This window comes from Xenopus laevis, chromosome 9_10S (assembly GCF_017654675.1).
Source record: "Xenopus laevis strain J_2021 chromosome 9_10S, Xenopus_laevis_v10.1, whole genome shotgun sequence".
NCBI lineage: Eukaryota > Metazoa > Chordata > Amphibia > Anura > Pipidae > Xenopus > Xenopus laevis.
Window position 1 is genome coordinate 31078404 of NC_054388.1, and position 26942 is coordinate 31105345.

The 26942-nt window shown below is 41.1% G+C and overlaps 1 pseudogene; it reads left to right on the forward strand.

Moving 5' to 3' along the window:
• Positions 1-21156, forward strand: part of LOC121398775 — a 41075-nt pseudogene extending 19919 nt beyond the window's left edge.
• The last annotated feature ends 5786 nt before the right edge of the window (positions 21157-26942 follow it).

Sequence of the window (26942 nt, forward strand, 5' to 3'; positions counted from 1 at the left end):
CCCTAGGCCCCAGATCGGTCAGTCCGATATTGCCCACCTTAAGGTGGCATATCGGAGGGAGAATTCCGCTCGTTTGGCGACATCGCCAAACGGAGCGGATCTATCCTGTATGGCCACCTTTATTCCTTATCTGAAAAATGTAAATAACATTTTATTAAAATGACTTATTGTGATTAGTGTTGTAAAACGCCATTTTATCTCAAAAAGAAATCGCATACTTCTGTGTGCCATAGAGTTACATTGCCTGTACATAAAGGGTGAAATTAACCAATAAAAATGTGAATATTGTGATTCGTACAACCAACTCTTGTGCCTTTGAGTACTTGAACACATAAGTGTCTTTTCCAGAATTTACATAAATTTTTTTTCTGATCCCTTGAAAAATGTAAAATAGTGCTGTTCTATTGGTTTTGTTATGAACTAGAGTTTTTAGAGCTAATGCAGGGATGGGGCCAAGGTAGTTGGCACCCTAGGCAAGGGCTTCACCATCCTGTATTACCATTTTCCCACTTTACCATTACAGTTTTTTTAATAAACAAACCTTACAACACATACATTTAAAATTTTTTAAATTTATATAAACATTGCCCCCAAATCCTGTACCTGTGCCAGCAGCCAACAATGAGCCCAGCCATATTTATTAATACTGTGTGCCCCACCCCCATTGGTTGCGCCTTAGGCGGTTACCTACCCTGCCTACCCCTTGGCCCGGCCCGGCCCTGGCTAATGTTAACATTCATATGTCAGAGATATGGGACATTTGTCTTGTGTAATAGTAACTGAATTTATTGGCATATGCCTGGCACTGCACATGGAGTGAAAGTGTGCGATGTATTCATATCAGACTAGTAGCTACATTGAGGGGCTTCTGCAAAATAGCAACATTAAATAAAGTTGTTAGTATGTGGAAAGTAATCCAAACAGAAAACCCTTGCACACTTGCCTTTCTACAGACGTTCGGCTTAGTTCTCAGGATCCATGCAACTTGAAATTCAGCCATAAAAAGAAAAGTCACTGGGAGGAACCCTTGCAATTTTGCACAATTTGACGGAATTCAGCATTCACAAAATTTCAAGGGTTCACTCTAGCATGGTAGAAAGTGTCCACTAGCCCTGTAAGAAATTTATATAAATTTGCACTAGCGGTCTCAAATTTCAGCCCAATATGGGAAAGTCCATTTTTTTTCCTATGCCTATCCTAAAACAAAAAAAAAAATGCTATATTTCTCTGAAGAAAATTAAAGGGAACAATGATCTTTCCTCCTGTGAATCTTTTACCGCCCTTAATGAAAGGACACAATATCTTGCTGACCCTTCCTGCTACTGACTGACAATGCTTGCTTCAGTGAAGGTATTATCCTCCTCTAGTTCCTTCTCCCCATCTGTCAATCAATTTCCTTTCTCGCTGCTCCACTTTTGCATTCAGGTGTGTTCATGTTTATTATAACTACACCTGAACCCAATAAGCAATAACAGTTTTGACATTCTGACAACTTTTTCTCAGCACAGTAAGCTATAGATACAGTTCCAATAACAACATGGGATGAAGCTTGGCAATGGCAGATGAACCCAGAAGCTTGAATATCTATCCCTGGTCTCTAAAGTCTCCACAGGCCTGCAACGATAATCATTGGGCGTATCAATGACAGCAAGATATCTAGGTGAGGAACACAACCATAACAGAGTAATAAGCAAAATTCGCAATTATGCGTACAAGTGTGTTCTGCCCGGAATTTATTGTATACAATGTGCTTGTTAAACTATAGTCCACGTTTACAATTACTAAGATAGGAACTAGATATCGGCAAAGAGAATACTTATATACAGAACGGCATACCCTACATATTTATAAATCAAAGCCATATCCAACAAGCATAGCTTCATCATTTCTCATAAATTACTTTAAAAAACAACATAACTGTCATTAAAGGTAAAAGGAAAGTACTTGGGGTGCCAAATATTAGGTACCCCAAGTGAATGTATTTTCTACCTGAAACCCTTGGCAGGTGCTCCTATCAGCATAAAACTGCACCGGCCCCAGGGTTATTCCAGTGAGCCACCATGGAGCGATCCTCTTCCGGCCTCTTCTTTCTTCGCACGGCCGCTGGCATTGTGCATTAGAGTGAAAAGCCAAAACTTTAACTAAAAAGTTGGCCTTTTTCATTCTACTGTGCATGCGCCTGCCCCGGAAAAATTGAGAAGGTCCTGGAAGAGAAGCGCTGTGTTGCTCGCTGGAAATAACCTCGGCCAGGCCAGTTTTCTGCTGCATAGAAGCAACGAGCCACGCGAGCCTCCATTGTGTGTCAGGTAAGTAAATAAATTCACTTGGGGGTGCCTAACATTTGGCACCCCCAAGTGTTAAACGACTTTCCTTCTCTTTTAAAATGTTCTGGCGATGTCATGGCTTGCCAGCGACTTATCACCTTTTATATGAAGGAGTATAATATATGACTTTTGCCTCCGGTCAAATCCTTTTTGGCGACAATCTGAAAAAGTTGGTGGATCTCTACTTTGGTCAGCAATTTTTTTATAATTTAAAACAATGACAAAGATTTGGATTTTGGATAAAATTTACACCCCCCATTAGTCTATAGGGCCCCCATTACATGAAAGAATCTTGTTCTCCTAGGTTTGGTTCAGCTAATCAGATTTTAACCTAATAATTCTTATGTACTGTCTGGTGTATGTAATTGTAAATGTATGATTTTTAATTTTAATGTTTTGTTTTGCAGCTGAATTTGTGATCAGCTTAGCTGAGAAATCTACTTCGTTTGAAATCTTTAAATCTGCTCTTGAGAAAAATGGTGCAGAATTCACAGTAAGTCACCATATGTATTGCCTTCTGGTACATTTTTTTTTTTAAATTTCGTTAAAGGAAAAGTTATTTCTTGAGTAAAAACCATCTAGTGGCATATGCAGATGGCAAGTCTATCTGATATTTCATAAATATATGCAACTTACATTAAAGTTTGAAAATAATTTGATCTTTCTTGCTTTATCTGTAGAAATAAATCAAATCTGTTGCGATGACTGATCGAATACGTCTTTAAGTCCAGTTGATTATTGACTTATTTCTACAGATATACCATGACCTGGATAGAAGACTGAGAAATCTTTACAAAACATATCTCTTCTTGCTGTTTTTTCCCCCAGTATTGCTACTGAACATTAGCAATAGAATTTGCAAAAACAATGAATTGCTGCGATTTAAAGCGTAAAAGAAAAATAAATACAATTTATCTTCAAATCTTACATATACTTCAGTAAAATATTGTACATTAAATGGACTGGTCACCTTCAAACACCTTTTCTCAATTCAGGTTAGTTTCAGATTGATTCACCAGAAATATACTTTTTTGAATTACTTTTCTATTTTCTATGTGTGGACCCGATTTTCTAATATTGAAGTGTAAAGTTTCTTTTTTCACCTTCTGAAGCAGCTCTGGAGGGGATCGTTGATTTTTTTAACTGTTCTAAATTTGATACATTTAGTTGATAATTTCTTACCTTTTGTCCCTGTTGAGCACAATCCTTGCATTTCATTAAAGGCAGCTGTTAGAATTGATACAATAGTTGCTAATATTCCACAGATGCTGTTGAAAAAATGTATAAACTAATTTGTATCATCTAAATGTAGCGATGCTGCAGGATCACTGAGCTGCTGTACTGAGACAGTACAGACAGAACATTAATCTTAAATTTTGGAAAATAGTAAAAAATAAAAGATGGGAAGCAATTGAAAAAAGTCTTTATTTTTGATAAAGAACCTGCAACAACTGAACTGAAAAAAAAAATGTGAACAACCCCTTTAAGTATAAAAATAATTTGATCTTTCATGCTGTCTTTGTTACAAAATTTGCTACTGAAATTAGGATTGTACTCCCAGAATTTTGAAGAAATTTAAAATTGCTGCGATTTAAAAGCAGTGAAAGAAAAAATCCAGTGTTGGCTCTTGGTCTTGCAATTACTGGACTGGCACATGTAAAACGTTATTCAGGAATTTTGGTATATAATCTTTGGCCAGTATAATATATCTTCATATATAACGTATTCGGCCTTTCGGAAAATTGAATCCCACTGACCCCTTGGTTCTAAAGGATAAACGGTGTTTACCTTTATTTCTGATAATGTTTTGCTAGCTCTTTCATCACCGTGTGGGCTTATTGTGATCTATTAACTTTTCATGGTTTAATGGTCCCACTGTTGGTTTCATATGTATTCTTGGGAGGATAAAGGTGCCTTTATTAAACCACAGAGTACTGGTTTTGTAATATGTCCATTATCTTACTGTATGCTAATTTGGATATGATCTCTGGTGGAAATTAGCCATAATATTCACTTTAGAGGACATTGTTGATTAACTACTAATGTATCATACAATCATCCATTAAAACTCACCATAAATGTTTTGTGCCATGTTCATTTTATTGCTCCTTTAATAGATTACTCTTTAAATTAGACTTTTTCTGAATTTAACTAGTCACGTTATTGATTCTGAATTAAATTACCTCCTGCAGGATTCCCCTTTATAGCAATTTGCTGCGTCTGATCAAGGCAATGAGACCTCCAGCAAAACCTTCTACAAGCAAAGGTTAGTCCACAAAGCTCTTTGGGGCACATTGATTAAATTTTAAAATTGATCCTCACATTTCACCTTGTGTATCGTCTGTTTAGAAAAGCAAATAGCTGTTATATATACCGTAATACTAATCTGTTATGTATCTTTTCGGTGCAATAGAAACTCTGATCAAGCCAAATGGTGAAAAAAGAAGCTGAAAGAATTATTTCCAGCACTTTGCAGAGCAGATAATCCAACTGTCCGGGTGAGTTCGACTCTTAGGCTAACTGACTGAATTTCAGCCTCTGTATTACGCAAGCTAAGAACCTGCTCATCTGCTGACCCTGCCCACTCATGTGTCTGCACCTATAGGCATTGTGTTAGCCTAGGTGAAATAAAAAAGAAAAAAAAACCCACACTGTTTGGGACTTGGAATTTTCACAAATTGTTTTTTTATTAGCAATAAAGCACTGATAACTGTTGAGCACTGTTTTCAAGGATTTGGTGCACCTTAGGGTAGTGTAGCTTGTTGAAGAAAGAGTAAAGGTGCCATACACAGAGATGTGCTTGTTTGGCCATTTCGCCAAACGGGCGGACCTCTCCCCGATATGGGGCTGATCGATCATGGGCCCTAGGGCCCAACAATCGGATTATAATGTGTGGCATACGCGTGTTGGATCGCAGTACCGCATCAACGAAACAGATGCGGCCGCGATCCAATAGGATTTTTAGCCCTGCCTGATCGACATCTGGCCTACATTCGGCCAGATAATCGATCAAGGAAGCCTGTAGGAGTGCCCCCACACACGGCCAATAAGCTGCCAACTCAGTCTGTCGGTAGCTTTTATCTGGCCCGTGTATGGCCAACTTAAGATAGTGAAGCCTGCTGATATCCTGGTAATTCATACTTGTAGCTGGTTGTATACAAAGTCTTTTCCACTCTAGCCCTTTCTATAGCTGGCCATAGATGCAAAGATCCGATCGTACAAACTTCATCATCATCATCTCCCGACCCTGCCACTAACCATTCCGATCAAATAAAGCACAAAAAGAACAGATCAGCTGATGTTCTGCCCCTGACAGCAATCGTACGGAAAGTTATGTTTGACCAAAGCTAGTGACAGTCTCCCTCTGAAAAATCGTACGATTCGGCAATACATGCAGAGATATACTCGGCAGCCGACAAATCTTTTAACCTGTCTGATCAACCAAACGACCAATCTCCGCCGGACGAAAAATATCGGGACTCTCCACACACGTTCCGAAAATCGTACGAATTCTCGATTCGGACGATCAGATCTTTGCGTCTATGGCCAGCTAAGTTTGTGACAAGAATAAGTTGCCAGTTAAGATCGACTGCTCAAAAAGCTCAAAGTTATGGGAAGGCCTGTCTACTATGCAACCCATTTTAAGCAAATCTATTGTTTATCATCAAATTGTACTTTTTTCTTTGCAATAATAAGAGTGGCTTGTACTGACTAAGCTGCCTAACTCTCTATTGGTGGCAAACTATTTTGTTTTATTTATATGTATCCTATATCTTTTGGTAAACTTAAGGCATCTACATTACATGGATAAATTCCTTAACCAGAAAATGCCAGAACCCAAACGTTTCCAAACCTGTATAGAAGAAGTAGCTAGTATTTTACAGACAAGCCAAGATACTGTACGCAATGGATTTTTACGTTTCACCATACTAAATTAAGATATATTTTTTTGCTTCCATGCAGACCATGCTAGATCCTGAGGATGTGAAAGTGGCTGCAGATGCACTGCAAGAACTTGAAGCACTAATTGCCGAAGGAGGAGAAAAGTAGCAAGCACAAGTATGTAATTGCACATTTTTAAAGAAACTTTCATACTGTGGGTTAGCTGATATGTTTTTCAAAAAAATGCTCAAAATGTTAGCAATCACTTTTAATATTGTTAATTTCTCTTGCCTAGATTGGGGGACACAGGCACCATGGGGATGAAGATCCTGTTGCTTGGAGGATGGACACTAAACGGTTAACAAGCTCCTCCTCCCTGCACTGGTTCTCATACCCTGCCTACTTCCCTTTCCCCTCAGTTTTTACTTTAGTGTCCTCAGAAGGAGGACGGATGCTACTGGCTGGGAGCAATGGTGCCCGATTTATTCATGTGCCATGCCAGCAGTGGGGCCTGAGTTCACTTTCCCGAGCCCCCCACCAGCCGGAATAATGTTGTGCCCTGATTGCCTTCCCGCTCCACGGAGGTCTGCAGGCAGAGGCTCCCTCAACACCCTGGGGCTGCTGGTTCCAGCTCCACGGAGGCTGCACCAGCAGCCCCAGAACGGGGTACGCACCAAAAATAGGGCAGGAATGGCTGGCAACGAAAGGGGTAAGTGTTTTTTAACCCCTTTTCACCCCCTTATACCTTCCGACTTCCACAGACAGGGTAGGCCCCTATCTGCAGATTACTCACATTCCCCTCTAGGAGCAGAGGCGTGTGGGATAGCGCTCTTACCCGCTCTGGCTCTAAACAGCTTAGATACACGGAGGGACCGTTCTTGTGTTGGTCCTATTCTTCTGCGCATGTTGTTCCGGCCGCCATCTTGGAAAGAGGGCGTCGGCACTCTCTGCGGCGGCCATTTTCCCTGGGGCATACTGCGCGATCACGTTCACAGCCTGACACACGCGCGTCACTTCCGGCTGCCATCTTGGAAGAGGGCGTTGGCGGATGCACTCTCTACGGCGGCCATTTTCCTTGGGGGCATACTGCGCAATCACGTTTCCCTGGCCTTGCCGACGCATGCGTCACTTCCGGCCGCCATCTTGGGAACACGAGCTGGAACGCGCACTCGCTCCCTCTACCTTACTGTGGCGATACTGCAGAGCAACCAGAGTAAGTACTCTTGTTGTATTTCCCTAGGCAGTCTTAGTCTTGTTCTGGCACTAAGCATGTCACTTTTACCCATTGCAGGTCGCCCCTACAGGGACAGCCCAGGTGCACACAGGACTTACTCAGTTCCCTGCCTGCTTCCTTTTCTTAAGGAAGAGCCAACCCTCTATAGTATGACTGACAGAGTAGAGGAAATGCCCTCTTCTAAGCGGCAGACTAAGTCCCGCACCCCATCTCAAATTGCATTCCTTGCATGCTCGTCATGCAAAACAAAATTTGACATTGCCTCTTCTGACCCAAAGTGTGTAGCTTGTAGTACTGGTAATATACCTGCTCCTAGCTTACCCAATGCAACCCTACAAACCCGGCTCAGCGATAACTTCGGCTTCTCAGGCGAGGCTCGGATTCTGAATTGGTGCGTGCTCTCTCCCTCTCACTGGCTGGGTCTACAGAATCTAGCCAGGATTCCAGAGACTTTGGACAAGGTCTTGGAACACCTCTCTAGTCAGCCACAAAGGATGAGCGCACAGGCAACTGCTTCTAAGCGGTTTCATTCCCCCCCACCTGAGTCACCTGAAGAGGAAGAGTCAGGGGAAGAGGGGCAAGTGTTGTCAGGGGAGGAGTCAGATCAGGAGCAGGATACTCCCAGGTCACAAAGGGAGGTAGAATCACTGATACAGTTAGTGTTACAAACATTAAACATTGAAGACACAGCAGCTACAGCTGAGCCTAGCAAAAACATTTTCAAAAGGCAGAAGAAGACTTCATATGTTTTCCCGGCTTATGAGCACTTAGATGACATTGTTAAGGCTCAGTGGAAAGTTCCAGACCGCAAGCTCCAACTATCTAAACGCTTTTCACAGTCCTATCCATTTCCTCCGGAAAATACAGACCTCTGGTCCTCCCCACCAGTGCTGGATCCTCTGGTGTCACGGCTTTCTAGGACCACAACCATACCAGTGGCTGACGCAGCTTCTTTTAAGGACCCAATAGACAAACGTCTAGAGGGTTTCTGTAAGGCCATTTTTTCAGCAGCAGGAGCTGCGCTTCAACCAATCTTTGCCACAGCGTGGTTGTCAAGAGCAATAGAGATATGGGTTGAGCAGGTAGCACAACTTATTGGGTCTGAGGACCCGTCTACAGATCTTTATTGTCTCAAATAGCTGATGCAAACTCTTATATCTGCGAAGCAGCATTGGATGCAGCAAAACTCATTGCCGGAGCTTTCAGCACAGTCCATTGCAGCCAGACGTTTTCTATGGTTAAAAAACTGGTCTGCGGACCTCACATCAAAGAGATCACTAGTCAGTCTTCCGTTTGTGGGTAAACAGCTTTTTGGAGCAGAGCTCGACAAGATTATATCACAAGCGACGGGTGGAAAGAGTACCCTGCTACCGGCAAAACAGGACCCAAGCGCACCACCTTTAAGAGAAGACCTTTTCTGCGGCCCTTTCGGTCAGGGTCAAGGCCAAAGGCAGAGAACACAAACGGAAAAGCACCAATCTTCCAGCCGCTCCAGATACCCAATCAAACAAGGCCACAACTGGTCTTCAACCAGACAAACAGCCAAGCCTTCTCAGGAGAAAACCCGCCTCCGCATGAAGAGTGCCCACCCCCGAGAGTGTCTTCATAGGCGGACGCCTAAGAAACTTTCGGGAGGTGTGGGAACAGAGAGTCCAAGACCCTTGGGTCCTGAAGGTAGTCTCCCACGGCTATCTCATAGACTTTATACAAATTCCTCCAAGAAGATTTTTTGTGTCACGTCTTCCCTCAAGGGAACCAAAGCGTTCAGCATTTCGAAAAATTCTCCGAGATCTCACAAGCTCAGGGGTCATACAGCAGGTTCCACCTCTAGACAGGGGCAGAGTTTTTTATTCCAATTTGTTCATCGTCCCCAAAAAGGACGGATCCTACCGTCCTGTGCTGGATCTAAAGGCAGTAAACAAATATGTCAAAGCGTCAACATTTCAAGATGGAATCCATTCAATCGGTTCTGCTGTCCCTGGAGATGGGAGAATTTATGACAGTAATAGATATCAAGGACGCGTATCTTCACGTGCCAATACACCCCAACCACTACAGATTCCTTCGTTTCTTCGCTGCAGGAGAACATTGGCAATTTGTGGCACTTCCATTCGGCCTATCCTCAGCCCCGCGTGTCTTCACAAAGGTCATGGCAGCAGCTCTAGCAGATTTGAGGCTGCAGGGAATAGGAGTCATACCATACTTGGACGACCTACTTGTCAAAACTCCGTCCCACTCCTTAACAACAAACCACCTACAGACCGTGGTGGACAGATTGACCCAATTAGGTTGGCTCATCAATTGCAAAAAATCAATTTTCACTCCAACGCAACGGACAGAATACCTAGGGTCTGATGATAGACACGTCGCTGGGAAAAGCTTTCTTCCACCTTGCCAAGATATCCACCTTTCGCACAAGATTAATGATCATTCAGAAAGAGAGATATATACCACTCAGAGTAGCCATGAGAGCACTGGGACAATGGTAGCGGCTTATTCCAGCTGTACCGTATGCCCAGTTACACACCAGACCATTGCAGAGACTAATTCTATTACATCAAAGAAGGATGCGTACAGAGCTAGACCGCAGGATACTAATAACAGAGCCCGTTCAAGCGTCAATGAAAGTGGTGGCTCCAAGCATCAACATTGCAATCAGGCAAGCTGTTTCCCCAACATACATGGACAGTAGTAACAACAGATGCCAGCTTACAGGGGTGGGGAGGAGTACTGGAACAACACACAGTACAGGGCAGATGGAGCCCAGGGGAAGGATCCCTCCCCATCAACATCCTAGAGCTCAGGGCGATTATGCTCTCCTTGTCACACTGGACCCCACAAGTCTCAAGGGGTCGACCAGTGAGAATTGCAGTCGGACAACATGACGGCAGTGGCCTACATAAACCATCAGGGAGGCACAAGAAGCCAAGCGGCGCTGGCCGAAGCACAAAGGATACTTCTATGGGCAGAGGAGAATGTGCCAGCAATTTCCGCAGTACACATTCCAGGAGTAGACAACTGGATAGCAGACTTCCTCAGTCGAGAGACAGTAGATCAGGGCGAGTGGAGTCTGCATCCGGAAGTGTTCCAAGAGATAGTAAGAAGGTGGGGTATACCAGAAGTGGACCTAATGGCGTCAAGATACAACAACAAGCTGCCAAGCTTTATGACAAGAAGCAAGGATCCTCTAGCAGTAGCGGTGGACGCGCTAGTAGCACCTTGGCCGTTTCACAGGGTATACGTGTTCCCACCTCTCGCTCTGATTCCAAGAGTCATCAGACGAATAAAGGAAGAGAGAGTAGAGGCGATACTGGTGGCTCCATTCTGGCCCCGCAGACCTTGGTTCGCAGAGATCATGCGGCTAGCAGCAGACACTCCATTTCGGTTTCCAGTCAGGGACGATCTGTTAACACAGGGACCTATCGTCCACCCGAATTCTCCACGGCTGGATTTAACGGCATGGCTCTTGAGGCCTTGATACTCTCCAGGTCAGGAGTTCCACAGGAGGCCTTACCTACCTTATTGAAGGCCAGAAAGCCTGTATCTGCACGGATTTACCATAGGATATGGAAGACCTTCATCTCATGGTGCGAGACTAACTCCAAAGACCCACAGATCTTAAACGAAGCAAACGTACTGTGTTTTCTGCAGGAGGGACTGGATAAGGGTCTAGCCATCAGTTCCTTGATGCACTATCTATCTTCTTCCAACACCAGTTGGCGTTGCGGCCTAACATTAAGACTTTCATACAGGGTGCTCTTCGACAGGCACCACCATACCGTCACCCCGTTCCTCCATGGGATCTTAACCTAGTACTATCAGCAATGCAAAAACAGCCTTTTGAACCTATCATGGACATTTCCTTGCTTACACTGACTATTAAGACAGTATTTTTATTAGCCATCACGTCGGCTAGACGAGTGTCAGAGTTGGCAGCCTTATCGTGTAAAGTGCCGTTTACAATTTTCCATAAGGACAAGGTAATTCTAAGGCCAACACCGGGATTTCTTGCCTAAGGTGGTGTCCGAATTTCATCTGAACCAGGACATTGTAGTGCCTTCCTTCTGCCCTCATCCCAAGACACAGATAGAGAAAAAGCTGCACAAGCTAGACGTGGTCCGTACGCTGAGTATTTATGTATCCGTTACCAAAAGTATAAGAAGAACTGACAGTCTTTTCATCATTCCGGAGGGACAAAGAAAGGGCCTCCTGGCATCGAAGGCAACGATTTCCAGATGGATCAGGTCGGCCATCTCAAAGCCTTATGTAGCAAAGGATAGACCTCCACCCTTCGGGATTCGAGCTCACTCGACCAGGTCGATGAGTACTTCCTGGGCAGTACGCCACCAGGCTTCCGCTGAACAGGTTTGTAGAGCTGCAGTGTGGTCTTCAGTACACACTTTTTCCAGGTTCTACAAGATACACACTATCTCCTCGGCTGAGGCAAGCTTTGGGAGAAAGGTGCTACAGACTGTTGTAAGCTGAGCACTGGGGTGCAAGTCCCGCCCTCATGGGTAGCGTTGGGATGTCCCCATGGTGCCTGTGTCCCCCAATCTAGGCAAGAGAAAAATAGATTTTTGGACACAGGCCTTCCCTCCCTGTATAGGTTATAATTCAAAATTCTTCTAGCACACTGTCTAAGTGTGACTGTATATAGTTCATAGGGGGTGAGAGTTCCTTTTCTGTTTGCACATGGTGATAGTAGGGTTGTCCTTCCTTCTTCGGCCTGAAAACTGAGGGGAAAGGAAGTAGGCAGGGTATGAGAACCAGTGCAGGAGGAGGAGCTTGTTAACCGTTTAGTGTCCATCCTCCAAGCAACAGGATCTTCATCCCCATGGTGCCTGTGTCCCCCAATGTAGGACAAGAGAAAAGGATTTAACGGTAAGTACAAAAATCTATTTCTTGTAATTGTTGTGTTAAGGCCACCCACCCCAACTAGTGATTACAGACATTCCAAATACTGGGCTACTTTCAAAACAATTAGTACATTATTGCCTTTCTTAGTTATTACAAAATGTGATTCAGTTACATGAAAAATGAATTGGGAAGTAAACAATTCACAGCATTACAATTTGAAATTACATCCTGATCATATTTGTACTTTTTCAAATAATACAAATTTCATATCTAAGCCAATTCTAATTAATGTTACATACCCTGATTTTGTTTTTCTTCTTGGGGATTCTGCTGTATTAAATGATTGCTTTAGACTGGAAATAATTAAGACTATATGGATTCTTTTTCAGTTAAATAAAAAAATCTGTGCATTTCAGACCTTTTCCCAAAGGTATTTTTGATTGTATTTTTTCTTCTTCTTATTTTCTCTTCAGAGATAAAAAAAGGAGGAGCCGCAGTCGAAGCCGGGAGAGAGGTAGTAAACATAGACGTAGATCTCGCTCTAGATCCCGAAGCCGCAAAAAAGCAAAAGACAGAATAGATCACGAAACCGAAGCCCCGTTAAGCGAGCACCGTTACAGTGAACATCATTCTGATAAAAATAACTCGGGTTGGAAAGAGAAGCATGTGATAGACCACCACCCGAAGAGCCAGCAATTGGGGACATATACAATGGCAAAGTGACAAGCATCATGCAGTTTGGTGCTTTGTTTAGCTGGAAGGCTTAAGGTAAATCTAGTTTGATATATATATATATATATTATATTATCTGACGTTTCGGCTAGCATAGCCTTTCTCAAAGTGAGAAATAGAGTGCTACGTCAGTTTTTTGTTTAATAAACATCAATTAAGACCTGTGTGTGCTCGCCTGTTTCCAGATATATATATATATATATATATATATAATATATATATATATATATATATATATATATATATATATATATATATATATATATATATAGTGTTTTGTCCATCCAAAGCATATTGTTAATGTTCGCCTTTAACGCTCCTGCTAGGTATCCGATAAGTTAGTGATCTCTTACGGTATAATGAAAAGTCTTTAAAGGGTGGGAGGTGCCAAAATGTTAGGCAACCTTCAGGAAAATGGATTTGCTAATATTTTCCGTGGGCTGGTGCTTCCTGTTTTGAGAAAACTGCACTGACTGGTGGAAAGACACTCTAAGAGCTGTGTTGGGATCTCCTTATATTAAGATTAATTTGGCTATTGTGCTTGCCCATTAGAGGAAATCTTGCTGGGTTTACTTAGTGCCATTGAGGGTCTACCTATATTATAGAAAAATGTTTTTCTTTTTTTGTATTACATTTAATACTGTGTTTTTCTGTTTGCATAAAAGGATTATACAGTATTTGAGTTTATTAAGAAAGCTAATGTGCACATCTTCTGGGGATGCCCAGGACTAACGGACTACTGGTCTCAGATAAGGGAAATCATTAAAGAGATCACAGATGTAGAAATTCCAAATGCTCCCTTAGAATTACTTCTCCACCATACACCCAACTCAATTCAGACATATCGCAAGTCTGTTATACTAATTTTGCTGGATACAGCTAAATTGCTTATTACCGTAAAATGGAAACAGCGCACATCTCCTAAATGGTGGATTGGATACGAAAGATTACAGAAATTGAGAGATTTGAGAGTTATAAGACATCAACCACAGAAGAGAGAGAGCAATATAATCAGAAATGGTGTTTATTGGACACAGCTTAAAGAAGCAGACAAATATAAAATGTTGATGCAGGCTTAGGTTAATGTGGCAATGAAGGTTTATAAAGGATTAGATATATTTTCTGGCTGGGCCTTATACTTGTGGGGAGACAGACTAAGGAAATCCGGGATGGGTTGACCCGAGGCCATTGACAAATGAGGTGTTCCAGGATTATTATGCACATAATGCTGTTAGTAATTTCTAGGGAATATAGAAGTTAGTAGACTATTATATATTATTTGTATAGTGAAACTAGATTGACTGATCTGTGACACCCGCTCACAAGATATCCTGTGTGGGAGATATATGTGATAGCTAGAAGATTTCTTCTTTTCTTCTCTTTTCTTTCTTCCTTTTCTATTGGACTCATCTTATCCATACTTTCTGTTTTCTTTACATTCAGAGAGGAAATGTTGCCCCTTTTGAAACAATGTAATGCAGATTGTTGGTTTTCTTATGCTTGATCTGAAACTTCAAATAAATCAGAATTTAAAAAAAGAAAGAAAGCTAATGTGTTATCCCTAGAAAATGCCTGTAAAGTGAAAGAGCAGAAAATGTTGAAAAAACTTGTCAAGTAGTGTGATTATATGAGCTGACAGCCAGTTGGTTAAAAAGCAACCGTGCCATTGGACTTCAACTACATCTCAATTTTTGACTCCTTCAGAACAAGTAGGCAGTTTATCTGCTTGTGTATGGCACAATTGTACAGAGATCTTTTAAGCAGATTTGAAAATCCTGCGGACTACATTGGTGCGCTGATGCGCTCCTCTCCCATCGGTCCTGCATAGGTGCTAATTATAATCAAGCCCAGGGGCCAAACTAGCAAATCCACTTGATTTGGCCCAGAATGTAGATGATCATATTGAGGCAGAGATCCGCTCATTGAGTGATCTTACCAAACAAGCAGATCTAGGTATGAATTGACAGCTTTAAGTTGATTTTGGACTTTTCCACTTGGGAGTCTATTTTCATCCTTTATTTATATACTTTCCCTATTATGCATGTAAATGAACTGTAGGTGTCTGAGAATGTTTCTGGAGTGTGAAAGGAAACGGAAGTCTCCTTAGCAAAGTCACAAAACTCCAGCAGAAACATTTGTACCCATTTATGTTATGTAACACCTTCACATAAATGATGTTGCATTCCTGTCACATAGGAAACGTTGGGAAGGATTGGTTCACATATCGGAACTGAGAAGGGAAGGACGTGTTGCAAATGTAGCGGACGTAGTAAGCAAAGGACAAAGAGTAAAAATTAAGGTGCTTTCCTTCACTGGATGTAAAACCAGCCCCAGCATGAAGGTGAGAGCTTTATGGACAATAAAACATTTATACTAAACATTGCTAAATGTCTGTTTAACTTTGACCTCCATGACGAACATGAGAAAATTTCCTAATTAATAAGGTATACAGCAATGATCCAGGCAGATCACACTAAAAGCTTTCTATGAAACTGCAGCTATTCTCTTTAGGTGGGACTAAGGGCAATGGCCGACAGTTAGATTGCTCTCCCAAAAGTGCCTCTCCATTGGAAATATCTGCAATCGCTGGCGGTAAAACCTACAATTCTCTTGAAGTTTCCTCCTGTGGTGACTTTGGAAGAACAAAGCATTGCATTGGTTAAAGTACTCCAATAATTTTTTTTTCTTTATTATTTGATGCCTGGTTATTGTTTTATGGCTACAGGGGCTAATGATACCCAATACTCTTTGCCAATGGTATTGTATTGTTGGGTTAACTTTCCTTATACATATATATATCTTATAAGTCCATGCTAGAAACATCCGGCCCATGTTCTCTAAGCTGTTTCCGTGGAGTCTCCGTGTCGAGAAGCATGCAAGATGCAGCCTGCCATAGGGGAAGACTGGAACGATTGTAAATGTGGGGCTATGACACACAGCCAGAACTATTGACACTTGAAAATACCCTGCCATAGACCATACTGAGAATGGTCTCTGCTAAAACCTGTGTAATATCACTTATCAGTATTGTCTGTTTTGTAGCTGCTACAAGTAGCTGGCTGCACATAGCTCTGTGTGTCATTGCAATAAGATTTGGGTGCACTGGCACAGCACTAATGGGTGTCATTCAATAGTGATCACATGTCCCGTGTACTTTTGTGTTGTTCAACTGATCTATCAACAAATGCCTCACTCGCCAGTTATATTGTTTTCTATTGCACAATCTTCTTTGATGTCTCAACAGTAGCCAATTTGTTCTCATGTTTCAGGATGTTAATCAAGACACTGGTGAAGACCTGAATCCCAACAGACGCAGAAATCTCATAGGTGACGGTAACGAAGAAGCGTCCATGAGGAACCCAGACCGACCAACCCATCTTTCTTTAGTAAATGCGCCAGAAGTTGAAGATGATACCTTAGAAAGAAAACGCCTTACAAAAATCTCAGATCCTGAAAAGTGGGAGATCAAACAGGTGATCTATTTAGTCAAAATAAAATACAATTCATAATACAGACATTGGTTTTTAGTTTCCACACCTTCTTTCTGACATTCGTGTTTCTTTAGATGATTGCAGCTAATGTTCTCTCAAAAGAAGAATTCCCTGATTTTGATGAGGAGACTGGAATTCTTCCTAAGGTGGATGATGAGGAAGGTATGTTATTCTGTTTTCTGTTTTTAACTGTGTTCCCTTAAAAAAATGTTTGTGGGGCTTCTGGAAACTGATGGAAGGCTGCTGAATGGAAATCCCTGTGCTCTACACTATGCAGACTGATTATTGTTATTAGTTTTACACTGAATATTTAAGCAGCGTGTAAACTGCACCCACTGCCCAGCACTGGGAAAGAATAAGTAATCCGTGACACCAATAAATTAAAGGAGCAGTAACACCAGAAAATTAGTGTTTTAAAGTAACAAAAATAGCTTGTACGATTGCACTGCACTGGTAAAACTGTTTGCTTTGGAAACACTACTATAGTTCATATAAACAAGCTGCTGTGTAGCAATAGTGGGAATTAAAAAAAGGCACAGGTTAAATAGTGGATAACAGATAACACCATTATGTTCTACACAACTTATCTGCTATCTGTTGTGTAACCTGAGCCTTTTATCCTTTGAATGGCTGCCCCTATTGCTACACAGCAGCTTATTTAAAAAACAATAGTAGTGTTTCTGAAGCAAAAACACCAGTTTTAAAACACAATTTTTTTTGATGGTACTGTTCTGATTTTTTACATAGTGAAGGTTACCGTTTTGTACCATTATTTCTGATCTGCAGTTTGTCTAGCAGTCATTTCTACATAGTACTGCTGTGTCCACTATATACTCTCCAATAGCAGCAAACCTATAGATGCCCATTTGACGTTATTAAACCATGTTTTTTTTTTTTTTCCTCAGATGAGGACCTTGAGATAGAGCTGGTTGAAGAAGAACCCCCGTTTCTTAGAGGACACACAAAACAGAGTATGGACATGAGTCCTATATAAATAGTAAAGGTAAGTATTATATGGCCCTTAGTGTAGTTCCCCCTCAAAGAGCTGCTACCTGGGTCAGGGTGTTTCCTGCAGCTTCAAAAACTACTGACTTCTGGAACACCTACAGCAGCTAGTCACGTTGTCAGTAACTGAAATGCCGGAATTTGACCATATAACTTTTTTTTTTTTTAAAGAATCCAGATGGCTCTCTCTCTCAAGCTGCTATGATGCAGAGTGCTTTAGCAAAGGAGAGACGAGAAGTGAAGCAAGCTCAGCGGGAAGCAGAGATGGATTCTATACCTATGGGATTGAACAAACATTGGGTGGATCCTTTGCCTGACGGTAAGAATGTCAATTTGTATATTCACTCTTCATGCAAGATGGGTAAAATATTTGTTATATACTGTAAATGTGACATTGTGTACAGTTTGTTTAAGAAGAACAAATGTTGTGGGACCTGGAGCAATTTAGAGCATTTCATAGCTGTCAATTCAGATGCTTTCAATCCTGCTACTGTAAAAGGAATATGCCTCTGTCCATAAATGTGCAAATATATGTTGAATACATCAAAACTCATTGTGTTTTATATGTACATGTTAAAGTGAACGCATTCTCTGATCAAGATGCTTTTTCCAGATTGGAATGCTTATTTGTAACATCTTAGGGGGATTTGCAACCACAACTACAGTTGCATTCATTTATATTTTCTCTGAAGTCAGTTACGCATAAAACCCTATTTGGTAAAAGGTCTTGCATCTAAATTTGCCCTTTGCACTGGCGTATAGTTGCGCTAAGCACCTCTTAACCCTTCCTTCCTTCTGTTCCTAATCAAATGATGTTGCTCCTATTGACTGTAGGTAGTAGCTGAAGGGTTCCCTCAACACCCTGCATCAATATGTGCATTGCATGCGTCATTTATGTGATAACACTGGAAATGACGGCAACTGGACGTGGAAAACTATTAGAGTAATTTTGTCATTTGCTTTGTGCTGCGAGTGCAATTGTGGTAATTTTGATGCATTGGTGACAATTGCATCAGGTGCAATGCGATCGCAACAATACTGAAATTCTGGGAAAACACTGCATAATGGGGAAAAACCCACGTTGCTCACAGCCCTTGTAGTCGTAAATGACCCCCACATTTGTCAAGTTCAAGTGAGAGACGTGGAGTTGGGCAGACAATTGTTCCATGTTGTACATTTATAATGTTTATAATGTCAGCTAATAGAAGTCAATTTAGCAGCAAACACAAAGCCTTCCTCCCTACATCTAATTTCCCAGGGCCGCCTCAATGTTGCACAGAGCAAGGGAAATATTTGAGATAAATACCCTCAAACCTCGCCATAAGCATTCCACCTAGTTTTCTGAAATCATTCTTAACGACTTCCTACTTTCCTTTAACTTTGTTATTGGCATCATTGTGGTACCATATCTGCTGGTTTTCCCCAGATCCTCATAATAATCTGTCGCTCCAGCATATACCCTATCCACATTTTTAACAACTGAATCCTCTATTACTATAACCTTCCTTTGCTTCCTATCCGTCCGCTCCACCCATCTACTAGACCCCTCGCCCCCCCCAGAGTGCTCTTGAGAGTGTGCTCACTTCCATACACTTTAGTTTAAAGCTTTTGTTTTTTCATTAATGTCACAAATAACTGCTTATAAGTCTTTTGTGCAGATGGTCTACAAAACATTTAAAGAGACCATAGCTGGAAATATGTCCCTGGAAAATGTGATTGACAGGAAATATTGTAATATGTACGTGCTCCAGTTTAGTTACCTTTTCCCGTGACTAAACATTACAATTGGTTAAGACACATACGTTTTCATGAAAATATCTTCTTATAGATTTCTTTGCATTACAGTTGGTGGAAGACAAATTGCTGCTAATATGAGGGGAATTGGAATGATGCCAAATGAATATTCCGGAATGGAAGAAGCATGCTTTTGGTGGCAACAAAGCATCCTATGGAAAAAAGACCCAGATGTCAATTTTGGAACAGAGGGAAAGTCTCCTCCATTTACAAGCTGAAGGAGCAGCTTGTGCAGGTAAAGTCATAACTAAAAACAAAGCTGGATCTTTTGAAGGAATGGCAGGAGAAAAGTTATTGGCATAAAGTTGCATGGTCAACTAAACAACAACAAAAATGTTTCCTAGTGAGATGTTTTAACACCCATGACAGCCCATCTACTGATCGGAGGAACAGAAGAGAAGCAAGGAAGGGATACATTTGCTCCAAGTGGCATTCACGTTGACCTTTGTTTTATCCTCTAGGCTGTGCATGACAACCAGATCCTCATTGTTATTGGGAAACTGGCTCAGGAAAAACAACCCAAATCACTCAGTATTTGGCAGAAGCTGGTTACCGACGAGAGGGAAAATAGGCTGCACCCAGCCCAGAGAGTCGCTGCAATGTCTGTTGCTAAGAGAGTGTCTTAAGAATATGGCTGTTGTTTAGGACAAGAGGTAAACTTAAGGAAACTCACTGTTTTCCTTCTTGTGTATATATTGTGAATAGAGGGAGATCTTATGTACATGCTGACATTAGTCTGGGAACTTAATTGGCTCTTGATAAAACTAAATGTGTTTTTGGACTATGGTTGCAACCTATGTAACCCATAACCATTATATCTTAAAAACTATTAGTCTATGGCACCTTGTGCCCTAGGCATCGGACCTAAACACACCCTATGACGTCCACGCTGACGTCCAGCTTGAGTCACGCCGACGTATCAGTGGAAGTGACGTCCACGCGTTGTGGGCATGATGTCACTTCCGCAGTCCTAATCGGACCCCCTACCCTTCAGCTCAGTCACTGTATTTTCTATGGAAACGGTTTAACAAACGAGAATAGGCACTTCGAAGGCCACCCCAAAATTGTGTTGCCTAGGCACCAGGGCCCTCGGAAGCCTATATATATAAATACGGCCCTGCCTTGTTCATCATAACACCATGCCAGTATTAGTATTTCACAATACTATACAGATCAAACATCAGGGAATTTTTGTGATTTGTTATTAACTTCTAGCCCTGTCCATTAACCTGTTTCTGCATCGTACTGGACCTTAACAACAGTTAAATAATTGTTTAGGTTAATGTTTTTATCCAGGTCTTTGAAGCTTAAAGCCAATTTAGCTTCAATTTAATTTCCAGTTAAGTAAAAGGCCCTGCTTTATTGTCCTGTGGGAGGAAACTGAAGTACCCACAGCTGGATTGACCAAACATTCTCCTTTTATTGTTTCTTTCAATGATCTCTAGGGGATGTAATTTTAAAACCCACATAGCCCACAATATCTTGAAAGGTTCTATTAATGTTGAACCACCTGTAGCACCCAGGAGAAACAAAGTGTTCATGCAAAAGCAGCTAGTTTTAAACATGCTTGCCTAAAAACACCATCTTGGACTTTTGTATTATTACTAGTGGACTAAACACCTTTTAAGCTAACTTTAAAAAGTTTAAATTTGTTAAATGTTATTGCTCCTTTTTTACTCTGTTTCATTTGATGCCTCATGATATTTAGGACAGATGTAAAAAGAATACCTTGTTTACAAAGCAGTATCATACTATGATAAACTTATTTTCTATTTCTGGTCTAGGTTGGATTACACTATTCGATTTGAGGATTGTACAAGCCCCGAGACAGTCATAAAGTACATGACTGACGGTATGCTCCTGAGAGAATGCCTTATAGACCCTGACCTGACACAGTATGCCATAATCATGTTGGATGAGGCCCACGAGAGAACAATTCATACAATGTGCTTTTTTGGTCTCCTTAAGAAGGTACATTAAGTATGTTCGACCTGGAGGCCAGCCACTTAAACGTTGGGGTATAGTTATCCTTAAAGTAACGCTATTCTCTGATCAAAGTTTTTCCAGTTGAATGCTTAATTTGTACACATCTTTAGGGGTTTGCAACCACAACTACAGTTGCATTCACTTTAATCATTACCTCTGAAGCATACGCATCAAACCCTATTGGTAACAAGCTTGCATCTAAATTTGCCCTTGCCACTGGCGTTTATAGTTCCGCCTAAGCCACTCTTAACCCTTCCTTCCTTCTTCCAAATCAAAAATGATGTTGCCTCCTTTGACTCTACAGTCAGATAGCTAGTTCCCTCAACACCCTGCACAATCATGTGCATGCATGCCAGTTCATTATGTGATAAGACACTGACATGACGGCACTGACGTGAAAACTATCTAGATAATTTGTCATCTCTTTGTGCTCAGTCAATACTGTCGGTAATTCTTGATGCCAATTGGTGACAATGCATCAGTGCAATTCGCGATCGCAACAAATAATAAATATCTGGTAAAAACACTGCATAGTGGGAAAAAACCCACTTTGCTCAAGCCCCTTGTAGTGTAAATGACCCCCACATTGTCCAAAGTTCAAGTGAGAGACTGGAAGTTTGGCAACAATCTGTTCCATGTTGTACATATTATAAGTTAATAAGTCCAGTAATAGAATCAATTTAGCAGCAAAACCAAAAGCCTCTCCACTGACATCTAATTCTCCAGCGCCTCAATTGTGCACAGAAGACAACGGAAATTATTGAGATACAATACCCTCAAACCCTCAGCCAATAAGCATTACCACCTATTTCTGAAATCATCTTAACTACTTCCCCTACTTTCCTTAACATTTTATTGCATCATTGATACATCATCTGCTGAGTTCCCCAGTCCTTCATCAAATTAACTGCGCTCCAGCATATAGCTTATCCACATTTTTACAAACGAATCCCTCTATTACAATAATAACCCTTCCTTTGCTTCCTATCCGTCACGCCTGTCCACCATCCTACTAGACCCTCGCCCCCCCCAGAATCTTTGGAGTGAGCTCACTTCCAATACACTTTAGTTTTAAAGCTTATCTAGTTTTTCATTAATGCACAACTTAATGCTTCAATAGTACTTTTGTGCAGCATGGCTGCAAAAACATTCAAAGAGCCATAGCTGAAATATGTCCTGGGAAATTTGTGGATAACACGAATATTGAAATACTGCTTAGTTTAAGCTACCCTGTTTCTGATAAACTAGTACTAATGTATAAGGACACACGTTTCATAGAAATAGTTTCTTATAGATTTCTTCTGCATTACAGTTGATGAAACAAATTGCTGCTAATATGAGCGGACTTAGGAATTATGCCACCTGATATTCCGAATGCAAGAACGCATCGCTTTTGCCACAAAGCATACTATGGAAAAAGACCCAATGTCAATTTGACAGAGGGAAGTCTCCCCATTTACAAGCTGAAGGAGCAGCTTGTCACCGGTAAATCAATACTAAAACAAGCGGGATCTTCTTGAAGGAATGGCAGCGAAGAAAAGTTAATTCGCATAATTGCCGATTGGTCAACTAACAACAACCAAAAAGATTTCCTAGTCAATTTACTTAAATGTTATTAACTCCCAACTTGACAGCCCAGCTCACTATCGGAGACAAGAGAAGCAAGAGGGATACATTGCTCCAGTGACACTCACGATTGACCTTTGTTTTAGATCCTCTTAGGGCGTGCATACAACCCAGACTCCTCATTGTTATTGGGCAAACTAGGCTCAGGAAAAACAACACCAAATCACTCAGTATCCTTGCAGAAGCTGATACCACGACCACGAGGGAAAATAGGCTGACACCCAGCCCACCGAACAGAGTCGCTGCAATGATCTGCTAAGAGAGTATAATGCTGCAAGAATATGCTGTTGTTAATAGCAAGAGGTAAAACAAGGACTCACTGTTTTCCTTCATTGTCTGATTTATTAATCTTGAAATAAGGGAGATCTTATTAACATGCTGACATGTAGTCTGCGGCAACTTAATGGCTCATTGAATAAAACATAAATGTGTCTTGAGGCACTATGGTTCGACAACCATTACCCATTAACATATATCTTTAAAAAACTATAGTCTAGAACCTATGCTGCCACCAGCATCGGACCTAAACACACCCCATATGACCGTCCACGCTGACGTCCCGACGATCAATGAATGACGGTCCCGCGTGGACGCCATATGTCACTTCCGCCATCTTAATCCGGACCCCTACCTTCGCTCAGTCACTCTGTATATTCTATGGCGAAAGGATTTAAACAAAAATAATTAGCACTTACGCAAGGCACCCCCAAAATTGTTGCCCTAGGCACAGCCCATCGGAGCCGATATTTATTATATAACTACGGCCTGCCTGTTCATCATTAACACCATCCCAGTATTATAGTTCACAATACTATTTTACAGATCAACATCAGAATTTTTGTAGATTTATATAACTTCTAGGCCCTGTCCATAACCTGATTCCTGCACTGTGGGACTTAAACAACAGTTAAATAATCTAGTGTGTTTAATATTAATCACCATCTATTTGACTTAAAGCCAAAATTTAGCTTCAATTTAAATTTCCAGTTACAGTAAAAGCCCTAGCTTTTTGTCCTGTGAGCAAACTTGAAGAAATAACCCACAGTGGATTACCACAAACATTCTCCTTTTTTGTCTATCGTCTCAGATGACTCACTAGAGATGTAATTTTAAAAACCCACATATACCACAATATCCTTGAAAGTTTCTATATTAATGTTAACACCTGTACACCAGAGAAACAAAAGTTCAATGCAAAACAGCTAGTTAAAATAGTGCTAAAAACACATCTTGGAACTTTTTTTTACTCAGATGGACTAAAACACCCTTATTAAGCTAACTTTAAAAGTTTAAATTGTTAAAATTTATTGCCCTTTTTTACTCTGACTTCATGAATGTCAAATTATAGGCAGAATGTAAAAAGAAATACACTTGTTTACAAAGCAGACTATCATAACTATGATAACTTTATTTTCTATTTCTGGTCGTAGGTTGATCACTATTCGATGTGCAGATCATGTACAAGCCCCGGACAGTCAGTACAGAATGACGTATGCTCCTGAGAGAATGCCTATAGACCTACCTACCAGATATTACCATAATATGTTGATGAGACCACGAGAACAATTCATACAGATGTGCTTTTTTGGTCTCCTTAGAAGTCATTAATATGTTCGAGGAAGGCAGCCAATGAACTTTCAGACAATATTTGCTCACCCCATCCCACCATGTTTGCTTTAAATATATTTCCATTTTCATATCTATACTTCTATAGCGATTATGGGGTGGACATGACGGAGGCAGTACAAAATTGATAGTGGATTATACGCTAGGTGGAGTATTACATCACAAAGCCCCCATACACGGCCATAAAAAGCTGCGACAGACCGACGCCAGCAGCTATGGTCCGTTTGTGGGCGCATCCAATGGGGTCCCCGCATCGATATAATGAATGCATTGTTAGGGTAAAAATCCCTCGTCGCAGCGTGTGCCTTCTTTCTAATCCGATCAATCCCTGCCCATGATCGGACTCAGCCCAATATCCCACCTCATAAATGTGGCATATACGTGATAGAGATCGGCTCATATGGAACATCGCCACAATGAGCACATCAAAAAGATGGTTACTCTGTGTGTTGCTATCCATCGCCAGCAACAAAAGATGCTGCGCATGGGCCTCCATTCACTAAGCAGGTGCATCTTGCCACCCTCCTCAAGTAGATGGTCGCCCATGAAAGGAAGATGGCTCAATGACAGGCACGGTGTACTGCATTGGCTAGCTTGCGTTCCAGAAGGTAAACTAAGGCTCGGTTGGGTACATCATAATAAGGACCACGTGTGCAACGGCAGAATGAATCTAGTTTCCGCAGCACGGGAATGTGCATTGATCAAACCCTTTGAAAAAACACATCACATATTTAATACAACAAGCGATAAACACAGTAGCAACCAACAGAGAAAAGCATCAGTTATTAGCATATATCCTTATATCTGTCAAATAATAGCACTCTTGTTTATCATTGAGACTCACCGTATCTGATTGTCCAGTTGATTAACTTTTATTAAGAATCCATGAATGAATACAGAAATACTTCACCAAACCTCTACATGTCTGATCTATCTATCTTCACACTATCATATCCATCTATCATATTTCAGTCTCTCATCTTCTCTCTCTCTCTCTCCCTCTCTCTCTCTTCTCTCTACTCTCCGCTCTAATTCTCACTTTCTCTCTATCAATCTATCATTATCTTATTCTCTCATTTATCTTCTCTTACTTATCATCTACTCCTATTCTATCATCTCTCTCTCTCCACACTCTCTCTCTCTCTCTCTCTTCTCTCGTGTCTAGATTCACTCACTCTTCATCTATCTATCTATCTCTCTCCTATCTCTTATATCTATCATCTCTCATATATCTCTCTCTCATAATTATCTCTCTCTCTTCCACTCTCTCTCTCTCTCTCTCTCTCTCACACCTCTCTCTCTCCACTCTCTCTCTCACACTCTCTCTCTCTCTCTCTCTCTTCTCTCCTCTCTCTCTCTCCTCTCTTCTCTCTCTCATCTATCTATCTATCTATCTCTATATCTATCATCTCTCTATATCTATCATCTCTCTATATCTACATCTCTCTCTCTCTCTCTCTCTCTCTATCATCTATCTATCTATCTATCATCTATCTCTCTCTCTATTTATCTATCTCTCTATATCTATCACCTCTCTCTCTCTCTCTCTTATCTCTCTCTCTCTCTCTCTCTCTCTCTCTCTCTCATCTATCTATCTATCATCTATTTATCTATCTATCATCTCTCTCTCTCTCTCTCTCTCTCTCTCTCTCTCTCTCTCCTCTCTCTCTCTCTCTCTCTCTCTCTATCATCTATCTATCATAATTTCTGATACAAATGTGGATCTATGGGGTATATTTATCAAGAGTGAAGTTAATAGTTGAAGTTCCGCCACTAGAGTGAAATTCCGCCACTCTCCATTCATTTTCTATGGGCGTTTTTAATAGGCGTATTTATCAAAGGGTGAACTTTCACTTTCACCCATTGATAAATACACCTTTAAAATCCATAAAGAAATGAATTGAGAGCTGCGGAATTTCACTCTAGTGGCGGAACTTCACTCTTTGATAAATTTACCCCTATGACTAAGGTAATGACAGACATGGTTCATCATCACAACTTTTCCCAGAAGGCAAATAGCACATCAGTTCATGTGGTGCCACCAAATATCTGGATTTAATGACCAATTGCAAAAGAGTTGATTGATCGATATCACAGCAATAATTCTGGTCCTTTTGTAGCCACTTGCACACATGTGCCTCTCTCTCTCTCTCTCTCTCTATCTCTCTCTATCTATCTATCGATCTATCTATCGATCTATCTATCGATCTATCTATCGATCTATCTATCGATCTATCTATCGATCTATCTATCGATCTATCTATCGATCTATCTATCGATCTATCTATCGATCTATATACACACAACACTTGCTAAAGGATTTGTGTTAACGTGATACGTGTCATTTCATTAAACACACTTTTGTAGATACTCCTGCCTGGTCCT